Genomic DNA, 24,094 nt, shown 5'->3' on the forward strand with positions numbered 1-24,094 from the left:
CCCACGAATATCACTTTATTTTGCTCTTCCGCTTGAGTTATGGGTTTCCTGGGCATAGAATTATAGACTCAAAATACTTCTGGATCTTTGAAGATGTTTCCTCTCGAGGCACGTGTTACCATTGGACATTTGCCACCAGTCAGATCTTTGTTCCATTCCAGAAGTCCATCTCCTTGCTGTTAATGCTATTAAAGATTTTGGGAGAGTGTCTTAATTATTAGAGTTCTGGCATTTATCCAGAATGTATGCAGGTACTTGTGTTGTTTTTTTTTTCCTAATCTATTTTTGTCCCACAATAGACACTTTTGAGATTTAAAGAAGAAGAAAAGAAAAAAGAAAGCTCTTGGCTTTTCTCAATTCAAGAAAAATATCTCCTTTTCATCTGTGAGCATTTCCTCTCCTTTGCTCTCTCTGCCTTCCCCCTTTTTTCACTCTTTTGGTAAAATTCCATCACCAAGTCATCTAGATGAATAATTCTGTGTGCAGCTGCAGCCATTCGATACTAGGCCATTTCTGGAGAATTTTTAAATGTCATCAAATTGCTAAGTACTCTGATAATTTTTACTGCTTTTTCCCTTCTTCCCTGGGACGTCACTGAGGAGGCATCCGCCTGGGCTCTCAGGGCAGTGGCTTCCTAAGGGCAGGCTTTCCTGCCGGGCTCCTTCTTCTGCCCAGGCCCACGCAGCTTCTCTCCAGCCTCGCTCTCAGGGTCTGATCTTTCCCCACAGCACACCTGGAAGAAATTAACATTCACCTAGGCTGAGAACATGCCAGACACCTGGGCAAGTCGTGCTCAGGATTCCCACGTTACAGGAAGCCGGGGCAGAGCTGGGATTCAAACCCAGGGAGGCTCGTGCATGACAAACAGACCCCACTGCAGCCCAGGCAGCCCCCGGGACTGTCCAGAAGGGAGTCCGGAATGTTCTTCCCGGGCCTGTTTGGGTTTTTTTTTACAGAGCACCCTGGAGATGGCCCCCATGCTCCCTCCTCTATGGGGTGGCTGGCTCAGGGCTCTGCGAGACTGCTCACTCTCCTCGGCAGTTTGCTCTGAGTCTACCCACGGTCCCCAGAAATCCCGCGCCACATCTTCTCAGTGACATCCCTTCCCGGTCGTCATCGTGCTTGGGCACTTGTTCTCGTTAGCTGTCTCCGACTCCATCAGTTTTATGACATTTCTGGTGGAAAGAGAAGGAACTGTGCTGCTCTGTGGGTCACTGTGGTCCAATAAAGCCATCTCTCCGAAGGCGGCATGGCCTCGTTACAGAGTTCTGCGGATTGCCCATTGACGCCAGTGTCCGGTCTAAACTCTAATCTGTCGCAGGGGACCCTGCAGGCCTGGAACAGCCCCCTCCCCTGCCTCTGAACATCTCCAGCCTGTTCCCCACACCCCCCCCCATGCCCCAGGGATGCACAATAACTCCCAAATGTGCCAGGCTGCTCTGCACACCTGGTCCCCCTGCCCAAACATTTCCATAATTTCTGAACCCGCAGCCACTGCCCTGTGGACCCCTGTGCCCATGAAAGTCTGAGGGTCGTAGGATCGCTGGTCCAGGACAGATGTGCAGTGGGCTACACTGGGCTGAATGCTGGCGCCTTCCTCTGCGACTGTGCGGTCCTCCCCACATGTACGTTCCCCTCCTGTCTGCACTGTCACCATGTTCCTGCCTCAGACATTTCATTATAGTCATAGCTCTTCATGTGACACCAGGGTGGGCCTCTCAGGGGCATGGAGCTCGAACTGCATGGCAATACTTCCCCACATAGTGCAGGGTGCAGCGTGTGGTGAATGCTCAGATCACCCGGGTCTGTGGGTGAAAGTGACCCCAGCCTCGACACTGCCCCTGCCCCTCACTTCAGTGGTCCCAGGCCCACACCTTTGCGTCTCCAAACCTCAGGTGCCCGAGGACCAGTGTCCAGTGTCCCTCCTGCAGACCCCAGCCCTGTCCTGTTTTGCAGGCATGTGGCCCACACAGGACGGTCCTCTCCATAATTGCTGCTTCCCAGCTGCGCCAAGCTGCCTGCGTCAGCCAGGGGCCAGCGCTCTCAGCATATATGACCATGTGTTTCTCTGTCCTCTCATAGCCCCTGGAAAATGCTGAACAAAGAAAGTAGCTCATGAGACCTCGATGCAGGCGTAGCATCTGCTGCAAAGGCCACCAGCAGATGTGACTGCATTTTAAAGGTGGTAGGGCTGGGACCCTGCTCACTACGACCAAGCCCAAAGCCCGTGTCCAAGTTCAGCTCTGCATGCAGGCCTCCCTCAGGACTATCGGGGTGTGGGGCGCATGCAGCTAGCACCATCCATTGATCCTCCTATCACTGACACAGCTACTGAGCTCTTTTGAAGCGACTATAAGGTCACGACCATGTGTTAACTGCCTCCACAAAGAGGCCCCCACCACCACTCACCACCCACCCCATCCTCCCACATACACACACACTTTATTGATGGGAAATTAGAGGCTTGGACCACAGAAAACTTGGATTGGAAACCAGGGCCATTACATTCACGCGCACTGTGTGCCAGCCACTCTGACAAGCACAGGCCACAGAATGCATGGAGCATTCAAGTGCCTTCTGAATTTTTAAAAACAGTATCAAAGTTTAATGCACGAAGGCGTTAAAAAAATGCTGTAAAAATGCCATCAGTCTCCAGAGGAGGAATGTGTCGTCTCTCCCGGGATTGAGGGGGAATTATCTTTCTGTGAGTGAGAACATGTGTACCTGGGAAGGCGACAAGAGCCCACTTGGTGCAGCAAACAGAAGACAACATCCAGAGCTGCGCCCCCCGCTCCGCCCGCTCCTGTCTGAGCCTTGCAGCCTCTGCCCAGCCCCTCGCCCGCTCCCAGCTCCCTTTCCCCCAGCCGGCCAGATTTAGGTCATAGGGCTGGAAACAGACTCTGAGCGAGGTCCACCCACAGGAAACCAGACCCTCCCTACCATCTGAGGACGTACCTCCTGACCATCCTGGGACCCTCATCCTGAGCTCTTGTCTGCATCACTGACCAGCCTCCCAAATGCCTAGGGACACAGGACGGCCCTCTCCTCCCCACAAACAGAAGCCTGCTCTTCACCCCATGGTTCTCAGCTCTGGACAATGCGCAAACCATTAGACCTCAGCTTCCCGCTTGCGTGACCTTGGGTTTCCTTCCCATGTGATGATTCCTGGGGTGCTAAGTGGCCACAGTGGTAAATCTACATTGTCGTTTGTTGGAGGACCAGAACCATTCACTCATGCAAAAACACTTAGAATGGTGCCTGGTCCCTACAAGGACTCAGGCCATGTTGAGTGCTATTTATTTTGGAGGGGGTCCTATTCTTATACTGCTCTGTTACATGACTGTGTTGCCATGCAAGGCCCGGTCAGGTATCTCCTCCTTCAGGGAGCTTCCATGGCTGCCTCCCTGCGGACTTCAGCCCCGCTCTGCAGGGGTTATTCATTCATCAGTCCATTCCCTCGACCACGCACTGACCCAACAACTAGCTGCTGTCACCTGCTGTATGCCTGCCCAGTCCTTCCCTCACAGGTTCCTTTGACACAGCACATACCCCACTTTCTTACTTGTCCTTCTGACAGCCTGGGGTACAGGGCGAGATGCCCTCCTGTTTCCTGAACCCAGAGCCCAGCCTGGGTTTGGAGCCCAAAGATGCACCTCAGAAGTCCTGGTGAGACGTCCCAGTAAAGGAGCACTTTACTGTGAGCTGTGTCCTTGTCACTGTCCACGGCACTCACTCTGTGCCCCAGTCATGTCCTGGACTGGGGAGCACACTCACAGATGGGGGGAGACAGCTCCGGTTGACATAGCAACACAGCCAGAAACAGCACTTCCAGCACGGCAGGGAGGAAGGGTGAGGAGCACAGCAGAGCCTCACTTCCCAGCACAGGGGCCCAGCTGCTGCCTGACCCTACACCTCGAGAGGACCACGAGGGCTGCTCCAGGCTGGTCACTCAGGAGATGCGGAGGATGGGACTGGAGTAGGACTTTGGTGTCCCCAGCATCCTGGACAGTGATGTAGCACGTGCAGCCCCTTCATGGCGGCTGTGACCACGTCTACTTCCATGGATGCTTAGCGCTGTGAGGGTAGAATCTCATCTTCCTGTGATCCGTGCACCAGGGCCTTCTCTTAGACCCCAGAGCGGCCACAGGCTAACACGTGGGTGGCTGGAGAATCACTTACTACCACTAGACAGATGTTGCTGACCTCTCATTCCTCACTGTGTCGACAGCGCCCCCTGCTGTTCCTGCCACAAACAGGTACTGAATAAAGAGCATCTAATGCTGTGCGCCTACCTGGCCTTTCAGTCACCAAGTCCAATGAACAGCAGTAATTGTGGAGGTTGAATTCAACAGCCCTGTGGTATTGTCACCCCGTAGTTCTGGGCACTGTATTGAGGCCTCTCTGTGCTTCTATGGGCACGATCCAGGCTGGCACTGGGGAAGCAGTAGAGACTGGTGCCCGGCGGGACTGGTGTATATATGCCCCTCACTGCATGGCCTGTCTGCCAGGGGTTTCTGGTTTCATGGCATTTTCCATCATGTTGGATTCTTTACCTGAGAGCCCAGCCCACCATCACGGTGTCCCCTCTGTGGCCCTGATCCTGACTTCACAGATGAGGAGGCTTGCTTTATCTTTTTGTAGGGGAGGGTACACCTTACCAATGCCAGGTTCAGCCCCAGCCAGAGCTAGACATGCATCCATTCGGTGAAGAGGTAAGACACCTTGTCGGTAAGTCCAGCCCACGTGAAAAATGCCCGCTGGCCCGCAGTCTGTGCTCTGAAGACTGGGCAGAGCTAGGACTGGGAAGCTGTAACCTGGTCTCAGAAAGAGCTGCTGGTGTTCTGAAGGGTGAAGTGGCGGTGAGTGTGACCTGAATATAAGTCGCCAAACAAGACCCTTCCCTCTCTCTGTAGTGAGGCGAGGAGGTTCCCACTCCAGCCTGGGAGAGTGAGATCAGCACACTAGCAGGGTGTATGCCCTCGTCTCTGATGAGCCGTCCATCTGCGTGCGATCAAGTTTGAGGCCCAGGAGTACAGCCGAATCCTGGATGACCGTGACTTCACTGAGACAAGATGTGCTTGGTGAAACAGCCTGAGTCCCCAGCACCACAAAACCACAGGTTCTCCGGGCATATGGGTGGGCACCGTCCGTGGGATCAAGGACACTGCCAAGAGTAGCCCATCCTGGCCCCCAAAAGCTTGCACTGTCGTGAAATGTCTCCCAGTAGGACCCCAGACTCCACCCGTCACTTATTTTTCAGTCCTTTGAAACACAGAAGCGGTGTTGAATGTACAGAGTTCCCCCTGCAATCATTTCTTATTGGGAGAAGACTCGTTGACCTTTCCGCAGCAGGGAGCTGGCAGTCTTCGGAAGCCATCGTGGCTTGGCTCACTCAGAAAATGATTTCCCTGAGGATCAGATAAAGTGTGTTTGCACAGTCCCGACTGGGCTGTAACACAGAGATAGTCCACAGTCCTGCTCAAAGTCAGCAAATCCACAGATGGCGACTTGATCAAACAGCTGGCACCAGCAATAAGCTCCTTATCGCTCCCAATCTGCAAGGGCTCTTGCAGCTTCTCCATGGGTGGATGGCACCTGCTCTCTCCTCCCCTCACACTGCACACCTGAGTCTAGCTCCTTCCTGGGGACAGGAAACTGGACTCCTGCTCAAGTCATAAAGCCAGCAGGGCAGGATTCTCTGCTGCAGCTCATGGGACTTTGGCTATGGGAGGGGCCCTAATCTCTCAGACGGGCACAGCTCCCCTGACTGACTGGGCTAAAGGCATCCTCCGTACTCTATCTGCTCCTGTGCACAGTGGTGGAAAATGGCTTACTTGCTTTTTTTGAGTATTCTTATGTCGACGAGGAGAAGACAAATATTGTGGGGCAGAGCAGTGGCTGGGACCAGACCTCAGAAAGCCTGTGTATGCTGCCAACCAATGGTCTTGGGCATTAATTCAGGCCAACAAGAGTCCTCAGTTTGGGGTGTGGTGAAGAAGGAAAGTTGACTCAGTAACAAACAGGTCAACTGTGATACAGCACAGTCCTTGATGGTCTGCTTCACTCAGCTCAGGTGGAAAACACAGCCCCCACTCCTGGGTGGAAAAGAGAAAGTGTGCTCACAGAGCCACAGGGGAGCTGGTTTATAGAGACAGAAGTCCCCACTCCTGGTTTCTGATTGGTCTGTCCTCATGCAAATGAAGGCTCCAAATCCTTATAGTTTGATTTGTCCAAACCCCCTGTCTTGATTGGTCAGAATAGAGCCTCTCTGATTGGTCCATGCTGAACAACAACAGGCTGCAGAAAGCCTCAGTCCTACTGGTTGACATAGGATTCCAGGAGCTCCTTTATAAGGGCTGCTCAGCTGGCAGGAACACAGTGCAGAGGGCAAGTCAGTGCAAACTCCACCTTGAAGTACAGTTTGTGTGAGATGCCCCTGTACAGAAATGGCTGCTTTGTTGTTTTGTTGTTGTTTGTTTATTTATTTTAATTTGAGCCTAGTTAGCCACCAGAAGACATTCTTAGTAGGTGTCTTCTTTCTCCCAGGGTTCACATCATCATCCTAGGGAGATGATGGTGCAAGCACCATGGTCATGGGGATGCACCCAAGGGTTTAAGCAAGAGGAGACTATCAGATATGTGTTTGCAAAGACAGCCTGTTACAGTGTGGATGTGGCTGGGCTTGGCAGAGGCAGCTGAGAATCGGCTATAGCTTGCCTGAATCTGGCCAGCTTGAGCAGTAAACACACACTTGCTGAGTCGGTGCAACACCCCACTTCATTTTTTTTTTTCATTGATGTGTTTGATTTTCACAGGCAACCCTAGGAGCTACGCAGGGCAGGAGAAATTATTCTACCTTCTCAGAATTTTTTAAAATATCACTGCAATTTCTAAATGGTATTTATATCCCAGGGAACGTAAAGTCAAGTGTATATGCTTCTTTTTCTTTCCACCTGATTAAATTCTCCCCAAATCCTACCAGGCAGTCACGTTACCCGTGTGTGATCGACGGAGAGACTGAAGCTCAGAGCATTTCTACCGCCTCCTGGTCCAAAGCAGAGCTCGTCGGGCCCTGCAGCCTGGGCGTGTCTTCACAAAACCACAGGGCCTCTGGCCCTCATGCCACAGTGCTGAATGGGAAGAAATCAGACTATAACACTGGGGAACAAATTTTTGTTGCATCCAGAAAAACACTTGTTCTTACCTAATTCGAGTGTGTTGATCTCAAACCTGACATTAGTTTTTCTCTGTAAGCTACAGTTTTTTTGCAATTCAAGATTTTAGGTTTTCATCTTATTGTAAAATTTTCAACATTTAGTTTAACATAATGAAGTAGAATGTCTTCTTGGGCATCATCTTTGTGAAAATATAATGATTTATATAATGCAGTAAATACACTAATACACTAAAAGATATAATTGTATCAGAATTTGTCTACAATTTCAAAATAGAACATATTAAAACACTTATTTTAATCATAAAATTTGCACAAAACATTTAAATTCTATACAGGCAAAAATTTGCATTTGTATAGAATGCAAACTCTTGTGTTTGTGTATTTGTTGAGGACAATCTCATTTGATGCTCCAGCAGTAGTCTGCCATCATATTTCTGATAATGCTCTTCCACCATCTTCAGATCTTGATGAAAGCTTTCTCCCTGCTCATCACTAACAGCTCCAAGATTTTCAGGAAACTTATCAAGGTGACTGTTCAGGAAGTGAATCTTAACGCTCATGTTACATCCAATGTTGCGCAAAGCCAATAGCATCCTTTGAACCAGGATTTCATAGTTTTCTGCTTTTTTTGTTGCCAAGGAAGATCTTTGTATCTGCCACAAAAGACTACCATCCTGTTTTCTCCTCCTTATTCATCTTCCTGGCAAATTCTTCATCACATATGAGGATTCAAGTTTGAGGTCCATTGAATATGCCTGCTTTTATCTTCTCGAAAGACAAGGCAGGAAAAGCAGAAATAATATGTTGAAAGCATTCACTGGCCCTGGCTGGTTGGCTCAGTGGTAGAGCGTCAGCCTGGCGTGCAGGAGTCCCAGGTTCGATTCCCAGCCAGGGCACACAGGAGAAGCGCTCATCTGCTTCTCCACCCTTCCCCCTCTCCTTCCTCTCTGTCTCTCTCTTCCCCTCCTGCAGCCAAGGCTCCATTGGAGCAAAGTTGGCCCGGGCACTGAGGATGGCTCTGTGGCCTCTGCCTCAGGTGCTAGAATGGCTCTGGTCGCAAAAGAGCGATGCCCCAGATGGACAGAGCATCGCCCCTTGGTGGGCGTGCCAGGTGGATCCCGGTCAGGCACATGCAGGAGTCTGTCTGACTGCCTCCCCGTTTCCAACTTCAGAAAAATACAAAAAAAAAAAAAAAAAAAAAAAAAAGAAAGCATTCACTTTCTCTATTCAAAGCCTGAACAAACTGCTTCATTAAGCCAAATTTGATGTGAAGTGGGGGAAAAATGATCCTGTCTCTATTAACTACAGGTTCATTCACAATATTTTGCATCCCTACTTCCAGAGCTTCACGTTTTGGCTGCTCCTTCTGTGTTCAGTGTTTCTCCTGAGCTCGGCTGTCCCACAAACACAGAAAGCAAGGATACTTTGTGAAATCTCTCTGTTGTCCTAGCAGGAAATTTTCCATTTTAAGATCCACACAAATGATCCAGTTATGCTCCTCATACTTCAGTAAGTTGAGAACAATTTTTATGTCATTATAATCTTCTCACAGATGAGTTAAATAACCAATTGGAACCGCTGCATAAACATTACCGTTGTGTAGGAGAACACATTTCAGACTCCATTTAGAGCTGTCAAGAAAAAGCCACCATTCTGTTGGACTACGAGTGGTAACACCTAGCTGGCTGAGAAGACTACTGATATCATGACAGTAAACAAAGTGTTTATCTTCGGAAAAAAAGTCCACACAAATTTGTTCATGCTTTCTGAAATGGGATACTTTAGCTGACTTGTGAAGTACATTCTTTTCTTCAAGCCTGGAGGCTAATAACTCAGCTGCTTTCTTCGATAGGCCCAAATCACTTACTCATTCAATTCGGGTTGGCTAAACTGCTGAGGGGTTAATGATTGCTTGGCATCAGAAGAAGACCCTTCAGATTCTACAACCATTTCCTCATGCATCTTATCAAAATGCACTTGATCACCATGTTCATTTTCTTTGCCCTTAGAAGAAATAAAACCATTGAAAACTGGAAACGGGAGTGTCTCAGAGTGTGGGATAGGTTGTATTGCTGAAGGAATATTAGGATATGCGATCATATGCTGTTTTTTCTTGCCGATGCCCTTTGTATGGATGAGACAGAAATAAGTCACTGCTGTGGTCCTTAGGTTCACGCCAAACCATGGGAATACCAAAAGGCATTCCTTTGCATTTTCCTTTTGTCCAGTCACGAAGCATTTCCTCACAATTATGACACACAATATGAGGAGCCCAATTCTTGTCTTGATCACCAAGGGGAACTTGAAAATAGGCAATATATGCACGTGTCACAAATGATGAAATATTGCATCTTTGACTTTGAAGTGTGTAACAGCCACATATAAAACCGAAGGTGTCAGGACTATCCTTACATTTACGCCTACTCAAAGAAGCTATGATTCAATCTTAAAACAAAATAAGAGGGATTTTTTATCAAATAATAATTTTTTTACATTTAAAAACAACTACAATTATGTAAAAGTGATGTTTGTAAAACATTAATTGCCTTGTGGTTATGTTCAATCCAAGAGTTGTTGCCCTGTAAACTCCAATTTGAAACCTAATGCATGCCATTAACTGTAACAAAAAGAAATTAAAATTGCATAAAAACTAGAGCATGCACCAAAAAACGGATTTCAGACTTGGAATTGGTGATGCAGAAATATATAGAAACAGTTCTAAAACCTCATGCAATGGAAAATGAAAAAATAACTGCTCCTCAGTATAATGGATGAAGAAGGATTTCCCTCTGGAAGCATCCTACTGGGAGCCCCTGCCATCCTCCCTCCCACAATGCCCACCCCAACCCTCATTCTGTGTCCAGGGCCCTGGCCCAACTAGTTTATTTCTCAGCCATCTTGAGTCTTCTCAGTGCCACTCAGCTGAACAAGGGATATCTATAGACTTGACAGGAAGTGAGGTGACCACATTCCCCTAGCAGTTAAGCCTGGCTCCATGATATCTTCCACTCCCTGCACTCCACATGAAAGCTCTTTTTCCCAGGATGCACTGAGATCTCCCAGGAGTGCTAGGTGCTGCCTATTCTGAGCAATGTCTCATGCATGGTCCAGTCCACTAGGCTATTTCCTGGGAGCCATTTGGTACGCCAAGCTCTTGAGATCATGATGGATGACTCCTGGGTTCTGCCTTCTGAGGCTTAGAAGCTGACATAGACAAGGTGAGCAGCACACAGTGATGCTGGACAGGCTGTGGTCCCCCAACACGTACTGTGTGGCCTTCACACACCAGTGTCTCCTGAGAGCTATGTAACCCAATGCACAGGCCATGCAATGCCGGCAGGAGGAGGTGGGAAGAGAACCCGGAAACACTCACAAGACTTACCCAAAGAATGTGTAAAACACCATCACTACTAAAGCATGGGGGTTCGTCTGTGGGTGGGGCAGGAGCTTCCCAGGCAGAAGGAATAGAATTATCTATGGGAGGCACAGTGAAGTAACGCATATTGATTCAGTTCTGCCTGTGACTATGTCATTTGCTGGCAATACAAAAGCAATTACGTATCATAATAGCAACAGTGCAGCCACAGAAGCACCACTGCCTGAGTTTTCAAGTGAGGCGAATGCTTGCAATGTCCTGCACGGGTCTTTCTCCTCCCAACACTCCTGCGGCCCCGGGGGAGGCACTGCCATCATCCCTATGTCCCCATGCTTAGATGTGGCCCAAGGACACACAGCCACAGACCAGCAGTGGCCATTGGCCTGTGTGGTAGTCCACATCTCTCTCATGAGCAAACACTCCCCTTTCTAAAGCCCGCAGCGTGCTGGTGCCATGGTGGTGAATCCCAGTCACAACCTCCGGCCCTGTCCATTCCTGTCATAAGTGATGCTGACCCAACATCTCCTTATCCCCACCCTGATCCTCAGCCACAGAGGTGTCCACATGCCCTCTGCCTGGCCAGTCTTCTCGTGGGCAAGAACTCAGTATTCCTGAGGAAATCACCTGGAGCAGGGATGGGTGGGCATTTTAACCAGGGAGGCCTTTTGCAGAATAGGCAGCACTCTCTTATTGTGAGTACTGGGAGAGAATATTCCCACTCACAGAGGGATGATGGATTTGGAGCCACAGGGACAAGGTGGGGAGGAAGGAAGAGAATGGGGGCAGCAGCCAATCAAAGGCTGGGACAAAAACAGATCAAGTGACAGTGACAAGGGCCCAGCCCAAGGAGAGACAACAGCCCCACTATGTACCTGTTCAGAGGTGAGTCTCCAGGAAGACCACTTTCCTTGATCCTGTCACCTCATGCTTTGCACAGGTGGCAATTCCAGGCCAGGGACTGTCTGTCATACCTGAAGCCCATCCTTGCCTTGGCCTTCCACAGGGCTCCGACACCCACAATGTAAACACCACCCCAAGTCCCTGGCGACACTGGAAGAGTCTGGCTTCTTCTCTATATATAAATAGACCACTTTTTAAGAGAAGTTTTGGGTTAATAACAAAATTGAGCAGACGATCAGGAGATTTCCCATACCACTCCTGTCCCCCGCAGCCTCTCCCACCATCATCATCCCCCACCGAGGTAGGATGTATTTGTTACAATTCAGTAAGCCTATCCCAACAGGTCATCACCACCCAAGGTCCACAATTCACGTTAGGGTTCACTCTGTGCTGTACATCCTGTGGGTCTGGACAAATGTGTAATGACACGTACCCATCATACAATATCACGCAGTCTTTTCATTGCTCTGAGCTCCTCTGTCAGCCACCTGTTCATCTCCCCCTACCCTGACTCCTGGCAACCACTGGTCTTTTCATTGTCTCCATAGTCCTGCCTTTTCCAGAATATCATAGAGTTAGGATCACAGTGTAGACTGTTCAAATGGGCTTTTATCACTTAGTCATATGCATCTAAGGTTCCTCCATGTCTTTTCATGTTTTCATATCTCATGTATTTGTATTGCTGAATAATATTCCACTGTCTGGAAAGACCATGGTTGGTCCATTCACTTTCTGCAGGACACCATGTTTTTTTTTTAGGTTTGGGCAATTCTGAGCATAGCTACTATGACATCTGTATGCAGGTGACTGTGGACATCAGTTTTTAATTTATTTGGGTGACTACAAAGATGTGTTTAATTTTGTAAGAAACCAACTAGTGGTCTTCCAGAGTGGCTGCACCATGTCGCATTCCCACCAGCCGTGTGTAGGAGTCCCTGCTGCTCCACGGCCTCACAGTCATTCCACCAGCCCCAGACAGGGCCTGGTCCCTCTGCAGTCCCCCCAGCATGTGGTGGTGTCAGCATTTTCACTTGCTCACACTAACAGGTGTGCCGGAGTATCTCATTGTGGTTTGAGTTTGCACTTTACTCGTGGCAGACAGTCTAGAAATTTTTCTGGGGGGTTATTTTCCATCTTTGTTCTCTTTGGTGACATGTCTGATTGAGTGTTTTGCTTATTTTTTCAATTAGGCTATTTGTTTCTGACTGTTGAGTTTTGTGGGGTGTTTTTATATACAGGGTGGGGCAAACGTAGGTTCACGGTAGTAATACAGATAAGGAATACAATAACTGGTCACTAGTCATACAGGAATAAACTGCTTTGTGGACTCACCACTGCCAACCCACTTCTGCCCATGCTGGGCGCACTCTGGGTACAAGAGGTCACCGAGCATGCGTTTGGCAAGCACGGACTGCAGTGGGCTGGATACATTGCCCCTGGCCGCCATCATAGAGCACCAACAGCGGACAGGCTGAAGCAACAGAAATGCACTCACTCATAGCTCGGGAGGCCGCAAGTCCAAGACCACGGCATCCACAGGGCTTATTCTGGTGAGGGCTACAAGGGAAGGCACTGCTCTAGGCCTCTCCCTTGGGGAAAGAGGGAAATGCACCCTGCTTTCCCTCTGCGCATGTCCTTGTCTGTGTCTGAGCTCTTTTTGCTCATGAGGACACAGTCACATTGGATTAGGGTCTGCTCACTGATCTTGGTTAAGGATTACCTCTGTAAAGACTCTGTCTCCAAATAAGGCCACACATTCCAAGGTGCTGGGGGTTAAGACTTCAGTGTATGAATATTTTTGGGGGGGAGAGACACAATTCAGCCCATAACTTTTGCCTTTTAATTCCCTTAAATGTCTTTTGCAGCCAAAATTTTTAATTTTAATAAAACCTAAAGCATTGGTTGTTTAACGGATCACGCTCTTGCGTTATGTCATTTCCAAGAACGCTTCCCCCACTCCCTGGTCTCCCTCTGTTTTCTTTCAGATGTTTTATAGTTTTATCTTTTACACTTACATCGATGATGCATTGACTTAATTTCTGTTCAAGTTGCCACGATTCAGTGGAGGTTCGTATTTCTAACGTATGAATGGCCAATTGATCCAACACCGTTTGTCGAAAAGACTGTTCTCTCTGCATTGAGTTACTTTAGCACCCTTATAAAAAAGCCAAACAGTCCAGATTAGTGTGGGTCTGTTTCTGGGCCTGACATAGTGTTGATTGGCTCACTGTCTATGTTTTTGCCAATACACGCTGTCTGGATTACTGCGCACCTTTAGAGTAAGTCTTAAAAAGCAAGAAGTGTGATTCCCAACGCTGTTCTTCTTTTTCACAATTGTTTGTAGCTATTCTAATTATTGCTCTCACATGCCACAACCAATTCTGGAAGTTCTCATCTGTGTCCACAACCATTCCAGAACTGTATGAAACCCATATACCAATTGGGGAAGAATGGGCATCTTCACAGGGCTGGTTCCATGAACGTAGTAGCATCTCTCTTCATTTATTTAAATCCTTAAAGCACTTGTCCCTGTCTTATATGTTTCAGCATCCAAATTCTGTACATGATTATTTTTAGGATTTAGACTCGCATAGTTTACTTTCTTGAACTATTTTAAATGGTGCATTTTTATTTTGATTTCCAAAATCATTTACTGCTACTATCTAAAACTCTACCCGTAGGTGTGTCCATTGACCTTGTCCTCTGCAACCTTGCTAAATTGACCTCTTAGTTCTAGAAGAGTTGGGGGTTTTTTGTTTGTTTGAGGGGTTTTTTGCATATTATTTGGGATTGCAGGACTTTTCCAAAGGAAATTAGTATGACTTTTACCATTAAGGTGTTAGTTGTAAGGTTTTGGTAAATGTCCTTCATCAGGTTGAGGAAGTTTGCTTACAGAAGTTTGCTGTGAATGGTTTGCTTTTTTACTACAAATGGTTCTGAGTTTGGTCAAATGCTTTTTCCACACCAATCCCTAGGATCATGTAGGTATTGCTTTTCAGACAGTTAATATAGTAGATAATATTGAGAGATTTTTAATATCAACCCAGTTTTGAATTCCTGAAATAAACCCCAGTTGATGGTCCTGTTTTAACCTTTATTTATAATCAGATTCAACATGCTAACCATCTGTTGAAGAAAAATGTGCTTATCTATTCATGAACAGTCTTGGTCTGTAGTTTTTGGGTATGTGCTGTTTTTGTCCGGTGTAGATATCAGGGTAATGCTTCTAGCTCATAAGATGAGGTAGAAATTATTTCCTTCTCTTCAGGTGATGGTGTGGAGTTGGGGCTACTTCTTGTTTTTTTTTATGGTAGAATTTACAAGTGAGATAATCTCGGTTTGGAGATCTCTTTCTCCAAAAGTTTAACCTATAATTCCAGTTTCTTTAGAGTGATAGGGCTATTTCATCTTGGGTGAGTTTGGGTAATTTGGATTTTGTCCTTAAGGATTTTGTCTATTTTATGTAGGTTGTGAAATTTATACATGTAGAATGGCTGGTTGTATTCCCTTCTTGTCCAGTTTGATGTCTGCAGGGTATGCAAAAGAAAAAGACTTTCATTTCTGATATTGGAATTTTAGCTTCTCTGCCATTTTTTTGTTGGCCTTGACGAGAATGTATCAATGATATCGATCTACACAAAGAACCAGCTTTGGACTTTATTGTTTTTCTGTTTTCCGTTTGATTGATTACTGTTCTTGTTTTTATAACTCTCTTTCTTCTGCGTGTTGTGGGTGCATTTTGCTTTTTTTTTTTTTAGTTTCTTAATACGAAGCTTAGATTACTCATCTGAGACCTTTCTTGTTTTCTAATATATAAACATTTCTGAGTGCTCTGAATTTCCTCCTCGACACTGTTACAGCTACATCTTAGCAAGGGGAGTGATGAGATATGTTCTCTTCTCACTGTGGGTCTGCCAAAAATCACTTTCTGACTTTCCTCGGGACTTCCACTTTGACCCAATGATCTCGTCTGAAAGTAAGACATTCACTTTCAAACTGTTTGGAGTTCTCCCTGTTATCGTTCTGTGATTGGTTTGCAGTTTAATTCCACCACGATGAGAAAACATGCTTGGCACAATTTTGGCCATCTGTCTTGGTGAGTGTCCCTGTGGAATGGAAAGCATGCACGTCCCACCCCTCGCCGAGTGGGGGGTTCGGTTGATGCCCAGGTAGGCGCAGTGGGCGGGAGGGCCGTTGGCATCCCATCCCTGGCTGATTGTCACCGGCCAGCCCGCGCCTCACCTCGCTCACAGAGCAGCGCGTCCCCACTGTCACAGCCATGGCTGTGCTTTCACTCCAGTTGCCTGGCATGTGCCTCCTGCATGGCGGAGCTCTTTGGTTGCATGCATGCCCAGCTGCAATGGGGGTCACTACCGTCTTCTCTGTAATCAATATGTATTGTCCTGAGATGGTAAATTTCTTTTTTTTTTTTTTTTTTTTTGCTTTCAAATCTATTTTCCCGAATATTTGTGTAGCCAATTCAAGTTTTTGATGAGGGTTCACACAAATATCACTTTGACCCTTGTACTTTTAATGTGCATGAGTCGATGTATTTGAAATGCACTTGTTGTGGGCAGCATATGGGTAATGTTTTTGTTGTTTTAGCTATTCTGATGACCCCGGATCTCTTATGAAAAGTGTGTGCATACAATTTTTGTTGGTTATAATAAGCGGCATATTTAGAAGGAGTTCTACCCTTTTACAATGTTTCTACTTGCTCCTTCCACTGGTATTTCTGCCTTTCCCCTTTCCTGTCTTCTTTGTGAGGTTCAAACCTCTTTAGGATTATTTGTTGCATTTTTACTACGTTTCTTTGTAGAGGTAACAGTTCTCAACCCGGCAGTTCTGGGGACGGCCATGTACCACTCTTGGTCTTCCAGAAACTATGTCATTTTGCTGCCAGGGGGATGTGCCAATGTCACCTTCACAGAGACCCTTCGCCCGCCCCTCTATAGGGTGACTGCCATGGATTATTGCACAAACACTGAAAACCTGCTCAGACTACGATTCCATTTTTTACATTCAGCTATCAAATATGTTCTCAAGAATTCAGAGTGTAAAACAGCCTATTGCATATGCTCATATGTTTTCCACATCTGTGCCGGTCTGAGCCCCAGAGGATCCGGTCCCCTGCTGCTCTTGTCCCCCTTGGGCTGGAGGTGTGCCTTCAGGGGCTGGCTCAGAGCAGCTCTCCTGGCAGGGCAGTGTCTCAGATTTCCTTCAGCTAAGAACGTCTCTGTTTCCTTCATCCTGATTCTTTAAGGCACTGTCTCTGGGTGTCTTTTTCTGGGTGGACAGGTCTTTTTAATTAGGACTTTAAAAATGCCTGGGACCCTCCCGTTGGGCCTCCATGGTGTTGTGAGAAGATGGCCACGGTCACTGAAGGGCTTAGCTCCCATCCACAACGCAGTGTCTTTTTCCAGCTGCTTCCAAAATTCATGTGTCTAGTCTAGATTCAGCAGTTTGGGTCCACCGTGTCTACAGACGCGTCTCGGGGTTGATTCTCATTGGGGGTTGCTGAGCTTCCTGGTTCTGTTGGTTTACATGTCTTTCCCTATGTGGAAAGGTTTCCACTGATATCTTTTCAGATATTTTTAGCACCAGCTCTTTCTCCTCTCTTTGGTTCAGACAACACAAATGCCGGAACCATGACTGCTGTCATATAGGTCTCCAAGGCTCGGTTCAGTTTTCAAATGTTTTTCTCTGCTGTCAAGGTTGAATACTTTCTAGTAATCAGAGGTGGATTACGGTCAGCTGAGGCCCCAGGCACAGAATAAAATATTGGGCCCCTTGTCATTAGAAAAAAGTATAAAGTTGGGGCTTTGCGGGGCCCTTCAGAAGTCGGGGCCCAGGGCACGCGCCCAGTAAGCCTGTTGTTAATTCCGCCTCTGAGTTCAGCTCATCTTTGAGTTCAGTGGCTTCTTTCTCTGTCACCTGCATTCTGCTATTTAGCCTATCTGTGGGATTTTGGTATTATTTCATTTTGTGTATTTTTTTTCCAGAACTTAAATTTCCATTTTATAATTTTTGACTGATGTCCAACATGTTTGGGCTTGCTTGCTGGAGTACTCTCACGACAGCTGCTGTAAATCACCATCAGATAATGCCAACATCTGTGGCATCTCAGAACCAGGGTCTACTGACTGTGTTTCTCACGAGAACTGAGGTTTCCCTGGCTCTCCACATGACAAGCGGCTTTGGATCGTATCCTGAGCATTTGGGCTACTCTGCAGTGAGGCTCTGGGTCCTGTTCATAGCTAATGCAGATGCCACACTTCTGTGCGTGTGGACATTGAGGCCACATGTGCCAGCTGGCCTTCACTGGCTGGCTGTGGTGGATGGCCAGCTTAGTTTCCAGGTCTTTGCCATTCTGTCCCATCTGTCCTACACACATGTCACCCAGTGCCCAGTGTAGGACCTGGGCCTGTCCTCTCTCTGTCAGTTTGATCCTCAATGCATTTGGAATGCCTAGGAGGGTGGTGACATCCTTGTTTGCACAGCTTGTGTATGGAAGGGCCCCGAGCCCAGCAATTCAGAAACAGTCATGTTAGGGTCACTTTCCTGAGTCCTTCTGGCTAAGATAAAGAGACCCTGCTCTCAGAGACCTTGCTCTGCTTGCCACCAGAGCGTCTATGGCTACCCATCTCCTACATGGTCAGCAGCACAGAACAGGAAGGATAGAAGCATCGGGTCCTGGCCTCCTGTCTTAGGACACCAGACCTCCATCATGGAGAAGATGTCTGTCCCACCCCAAACCTGCATTCTTGAGACTCCTGCTTCTGGATGCTTCTACCGCCCCCAGCTGACTATTAAAGGATGGAGGTATGTGAAATGAAGAAGTCAGAAACAGGAGAGACACCGGACCAGAGGATGATGCAGTGGCTAGAGCATCAGCTTGGGACACTGAGGACCAGATTTGAAACCCAGAAGTTTCCAGCTTGAGCGTGGACTCACCAACTTGAGCACGGGGTCGCTGGCTTATGCACGGGATCATAGACATGACCCTATGGTTCTTGGCTTAAGCCCAAAGGTCACTGGCTTGAGCCCAAGGTCATTGGGTTGAGCAAGGGGTCACTGGCTCAGCTGCAGCCACCATCCCCCACCAGTCAAGGCACATATGAGAAAGCAATCAATGAACAACTAAGGTGTTACAACTATGAGTTGATGCTTTTTATCTCTCTCCCTTCCTGTCCGTCTGTCCCTGTCTGTCTTTCTCTCTCTAAAACAAAATAAGAGAGAAAATGGGGTGTTCTTCATTTTCTGTGTCAGGATCCCCCTTTTTGCTCCTGGGCCACAACTGCTGGGTCTCTGATGCTGGCTGTCCCTGCCCACTTCTGCATTTCCAGTGCATTGACTTCCCACCAGAGGAGACTAGACGGGTGGGGAAAAATTGACCTATCCATTCGTTGGGTGACACATGGAATCATGGCATTTTTTTCCCAAACCACCTGCTGTTATTTACCATCCAGAGTCTTCAGAGAGTTGCCCCATGTATTCTGCCCAGATTGTATGGGTGTCATCGACAGGACAGCCAGGGAGGCTGTGCTCACCCCAGTGTGCCCAGACGCAAAGCCATCAGCTTGATTTTGCACGGATGTGTTTGCATTTCTTCTACTGACACATCCTCTGCATGGTCTTCATGGAGCACCTGCTCCAACTGCAGCTGCGCAGTCCTGCCTGGTGGTGTCTGGCTGCATGTTGTGATAAAATTTTATACATTTGTTCTTTGGAACATTAAAAAAAAGGTACCCATGTACTTGCATCGATTTTGATCTGGGAACATTTCTGAACACCTTTAACTAAATTCTTTTTCCAGTGTGTCCCAGACCCAGGTGTCTGGTTATAAGTCACAAGGAAATAAAAAATGGATTTACTTTTCTTTTAAGAAAAATCAATAAATCCCAAGAGATGAATTTAATTTTAAAAAACACAGAAATGTACGTTTTTGCCTTATTAGAGCATCTGCATTGGAATAGGACATGGCTTCTGTGAGACAAACTCCTGTGGGCCTGAGGAGGTGACAGCCTGAGTTCAGAACATGCATTCTGGAAGACTGATGACATCTGGCTTCTGGTCTTCCTGGAGGAGGTTACCTGAAGTCTTACACCTTCTTAATCTGGCCAGACCACGCCTTTTCCCCAATAGCCTCCAACTGTCTGTAGCACTGCCTATGTTTCTCACCAATTTCTAAGGGTTCTTCAGCCAGAATGACCTTTCCTTCCATTAATGTCAAAACACACTCACCCTCTCGAGCTGAGTGCATCTGTCCACTCCAGGTCACCCACCTAGACCAAGTGGGTACAAGCTGACCTTTTAACTGCAAGATTCTAAAGATCAGGTGTTATTGAAAGTCCCACTTTTTCTTAGGAGTAGTGTCCCAGGAGGGCCCCACTCTACCCTGGGAATAGTGTCCCAGGAGGGTCCCACTGTACCCTGGGAATAGTATCCCAGGAGGGCTCCACTCTACCCTGGGAATAGTATCCCAGGAGGGTCCCGCTGTACCCTAGGAATAGTGTCCCAGAAGGGCCCCGCTGTACCCTGGGAATAGTGTCCCAGGAGGGCTCCACTCTACCCTGGGAATAGTATCCCAGGAGGGTCCCGCTGTACCCTGAGAATAGTGTCCCAGGAGGGCCCCACTGTACCCTGGGAATAGTGTCCCAGGAGGGCCCCACTCTATCCTGGGAATAGTGTCCCAGGAGGGCCCCACTCTACCCTGGGAATAGTGTCCCAGGAGGGCCCCACTCTACCCTGGGAATAGTGTCCCAGGAGGGTCCCGCTGTACCCTGGGAATAGTATCCCAGGAGGGTCCCACTGTACTCTGGGAATAGTGTCCCAGGAGGGCCCCGCTGTACCCTGGGAATAGTATCCCAGGAGGGTCCCGCTGTACCCTGGGAATAGTGTCCCAGGAGGGTCCCGCTGTACTCTGGGAATAGTGTCCCAGGAGGGTCCCGCTGTACCCTGGGAATAGTATCCCAGGAGGGTCCGCTATACCCTGGGAATAGTGTCCCAGGAGGGCCCTGCTGTACCCTGGGAATAGTGTCCCAGGAGGGCCCCACTGTACCCTGGGAATAGTGTCTATTAGAAGAGCCATTTTCTGTGGCCATCATGCCCACTAAGGTGGATTCAGGTGGGGAATCTGTTCTCCTGTGACCCTTGCTGCTGTCCTTGGTGCTGACCAGCCACAAACTTGTTTGATAGCTATGCTGCAGCATGAAGACTAACCACCACCCAGGTCCCTGCTCAGGAGGACCCATGTGACCCCTGGCGGGGGGGGGGCACTTACCCACACCGCCAGCCCCTACAGGGCAGGGGTGAGCTCTGCATGCACCCAGAGTCATCTCTCATTCAGGTGGAAAGCCGTCTCCCAGGAGCTGCTGCAGTTCAGCGTGTCACATCACACTCCTGACAGGCGCAGGACTAAGACGGGACTCAGTCTTACGTAAGAGTCACAAGTGGTCAGCACAGGCCTATTTTGGGAAGCAGCTGACGGGGACCAGCTTTGGACACAGAAGCGTATCTGCAGCAGGTGATTGATTCGGAGACAAGGGTTGAAAGACATGCGTCTCCTTGGGTAGAGGTGTATGCAAAGCACTCGGTGACAAGACACTCTTTCCTGTTCTCCCTCCTTCTGCCTACAAGTGACATTCCTCCCTTTGTTAGCAGCCCACGAGCTCCTGCTCCTTGCTGGAACTGCACTCCCCGGAAGACAGTCACGGTGTAGAGACGTAGAGTAAGCAGAACTGAGGCCAGAGGTTTGCAAAGATTGCAGCCTGTGGAGAACACCCTCCCACCCACCCCCTGGAGGCCAAGACCTGGCATAACAAATGGAACATACTATGAGGTTTCTTTTCTTCAAACCCACCATTGCGATCCAGGTTGCTTCCCCTCGTTCAAGGTCATCCAAGAAGCTGTGAACCAACTTGCACGCTCACACTGACGCTTACTCCTCCCATGATCTGATCTTGTCTCTAAGTGTCGCCTCTGCCCTGAGGACCCACAATCCTATCTCTAACCCAGGCCTCCTCCCAAACTGCAGCCTTTTGTGACAGTGCGTCTGTCCAGCTGTCATCTGCACTAGGATGACATAAGAGTCATCTCAGACCATTCTGTCCAACTCAGGGTTCTCCCCTGCCCCAAACTACTTCATCACAGCAATAAAAGGCAGTTGTATCTCAGCCATCTGGTGGCTGAAAATCACGTAGACATTCATAACTTACCTTACTTTCACATCCAAGACCAACCCATTGTCAAATGCCATCCACCATCTGTCCTGACAGATCGAGGGTGCTAACACTTCTCCACCGGAGACGTGGCCTCTGCATCTCCAGGCAGGCCACCACAGCTGCCAGCTCCCACTGCCGCAAAATGCTCCCAGCTGGTTTCCCACGGCACCTTCTGAACGCCACAGCTGAGTGCCTCTTACCTGGGCAGCATAAATCAGGTCACCCCATCCTCTGACAACATCCCACATGGAGACATGGTTGACTTCAGGCATTAACACAGCACCTGAGCTGGGAAATCGGACCCCTGAGCTCATCCTTTCCTTCCCCTTCTAGGACCAGTGACGTCAGGAGCAAGCAAGCAATCTCATTACATTTGTTAGTTTCCAAAAAATACTTGAAAGCCTCACACAGGGAAGCACCCAGCCCCTCAGTCTCGCATGTGGTTTACCAGGCATGCCCAGTGCAGAGACTCCAGCGTCTCTCTTGCTAGGTCACATGTGGATGGCCAGTGCTCTCATTACCACCAGAAGAGAGACATTCTCATCTGTTCATTCAATCTGGTGAAAGAGCTCATTCCAGAAACCCAAGAACCAATTCAAAAATCTCCTTCTTAAAATCCCATTCCTCTAGAATCATGCTCGGTACCAAAACCAGGCTCAGGCAGGGCTCCCCAGAGACGCAGAACCAATAGGACACGTATAGAAACCTGCAGAGACTCACCCCAAGGAATAGGCTCATACGATTGTGGAGGCTGGAGGTCCTGCTTTCTGCTGTCTGCAGGCTGGACACCCAGGAGGCCAGGGGCGCAGTCTGAAGGTCGGAGAACCAGGAGCAGCCAGGGCAGGGGATGGTCCCAGCCGAGGCTCTGAGGAAGAGCATCACCTTCCCTTCCTTCACTCTGTGCTCTATTCAGTTCTCAGTGGACCACATGATGCTGCCCACACTGGACAGGACCATCTAGATTTCCTCAGTCTGCCCGTAAAAATGCCCATGTCTGCTGGAAACGCCCTCACAGACACATTCAGAAAACATGTTTCGCCAGCTATCTGGTCATCTCAGATCCCGTAGAATCAAGAAAGAAAACTGACCATCGCACCGTCTCACCCAAAACAGAACCCAAGGCAGTGAGTTCATCTGGGGGGGGCCTCTGTGAGCCGAACTCACCCTCCCCTCACTGTGTCTTGCTTCTGTCCCTTTGGTATTAGTCATTAGTCATTCCAATGCTGGCTAGTCAGTCACACACATTTATGGCTTAAGGTATGAGCCGATTCCTTAGGGTGAGTCTCTGCAGGTCATCCAAGAAGCTGTGAACCAACTTGCACGCTCATACTGACGCTTACTCCTCCCATGATATGATCTTGTCTCTAAGTGTCGCCTCTACCTTGAGGACCCACAATCCTATCTCTAACCCAGGCCTCCTCCCGAACTGCAGCCTTGTGTGACAGTGCATCTGTCCAGCTGTCATCTGCACTAGGATGACATAAGAGTCACCTCAGACCATTCTGTCCAACTCAGGGTTCTCCCCTGCCCCAAACTACTTCATCACAGCAATAAAAGGCAGTTGTATCTCAGCCATCTGGTGGCTGAAAATTATGTAGACATTCATAACTTAACTTACTTTCACATCCAAGACCAACCCATTATCAAATGCCACCCTAAGGAATCACCTCCCAGTGTGCCAGGGTCAGGAGCCCACCATGACCTACGTGGCTGCTCAGCTTAGGGTCTCAGGACACTGCACACAGTGTACTGGCCAGGCCTGGGGTCTTACCAGAGGGTTAAACAATGAAGGGCTTGTTTCCAAGCTCCCTCAGGTCATTGGAAGAATTCATTTTCTTATGACTACAGTGACCTGGTTTCTGGCTCACTGTAAGCTGGAGATGACCCTCAGCCCCTGGAGACTCCCCTCGGCCCATGGAGACCATCCTAGAGGGCCCCTGCAGCTGGTTGACACATGGGTTTCTCTAGCATGGTTGCTAAGATCATCAGACCAACCAAGAGAGCATCTAAAGTGTGCTAGCAAGACAGAGACTTCTGCAACATATCACCATTGGGGGAATGACACCCCATCACCCTACCAGACCCCATTGCTAGCACATTTCTCAGATTCCACCATACTTGGGGTGGGGTCAGATGGTACAAGGGCATGGGCACCAGGAGGTGGGACCACAGGGGCCGCCCTGGAGTCTGTGTCACACCTTCTCATGCCCCTCATCTCATGGGCTTCTCTGAGCCTTGGCTCATGTGTCATTTGCCTTAGATAGAAGTGTGAGAGGGCCACGGGCCTAGTCAGAGGGCAGGGGCCAGTGTCACGTGCTCAACCTCGTGAGAGGAAACCTTTGACTTGATCCAAACAAAATAAAACACTCAGATACATCATCTGTTTTCCAAAGTTATTATCACACTATGAAAGTTCAC

The sequence above is a fragment of the Saccopteryx bilineata genome, chromosome 1 (genome assembly GCF_036850765.1).
Source record: "Saccopteryx bilineata isolate mSacBil1 chromosome 1, mSacBil1_pri_phased_curated, whole genome shotgun sequence".
Classification (NCBI taxonomy): domain Eukaryota; kingdom Metazoa; phylum Chordata; class Mammalia; order Chiroptera; family Emballonuridae; genus Saccopteryx; species Saccopteryx bilineata.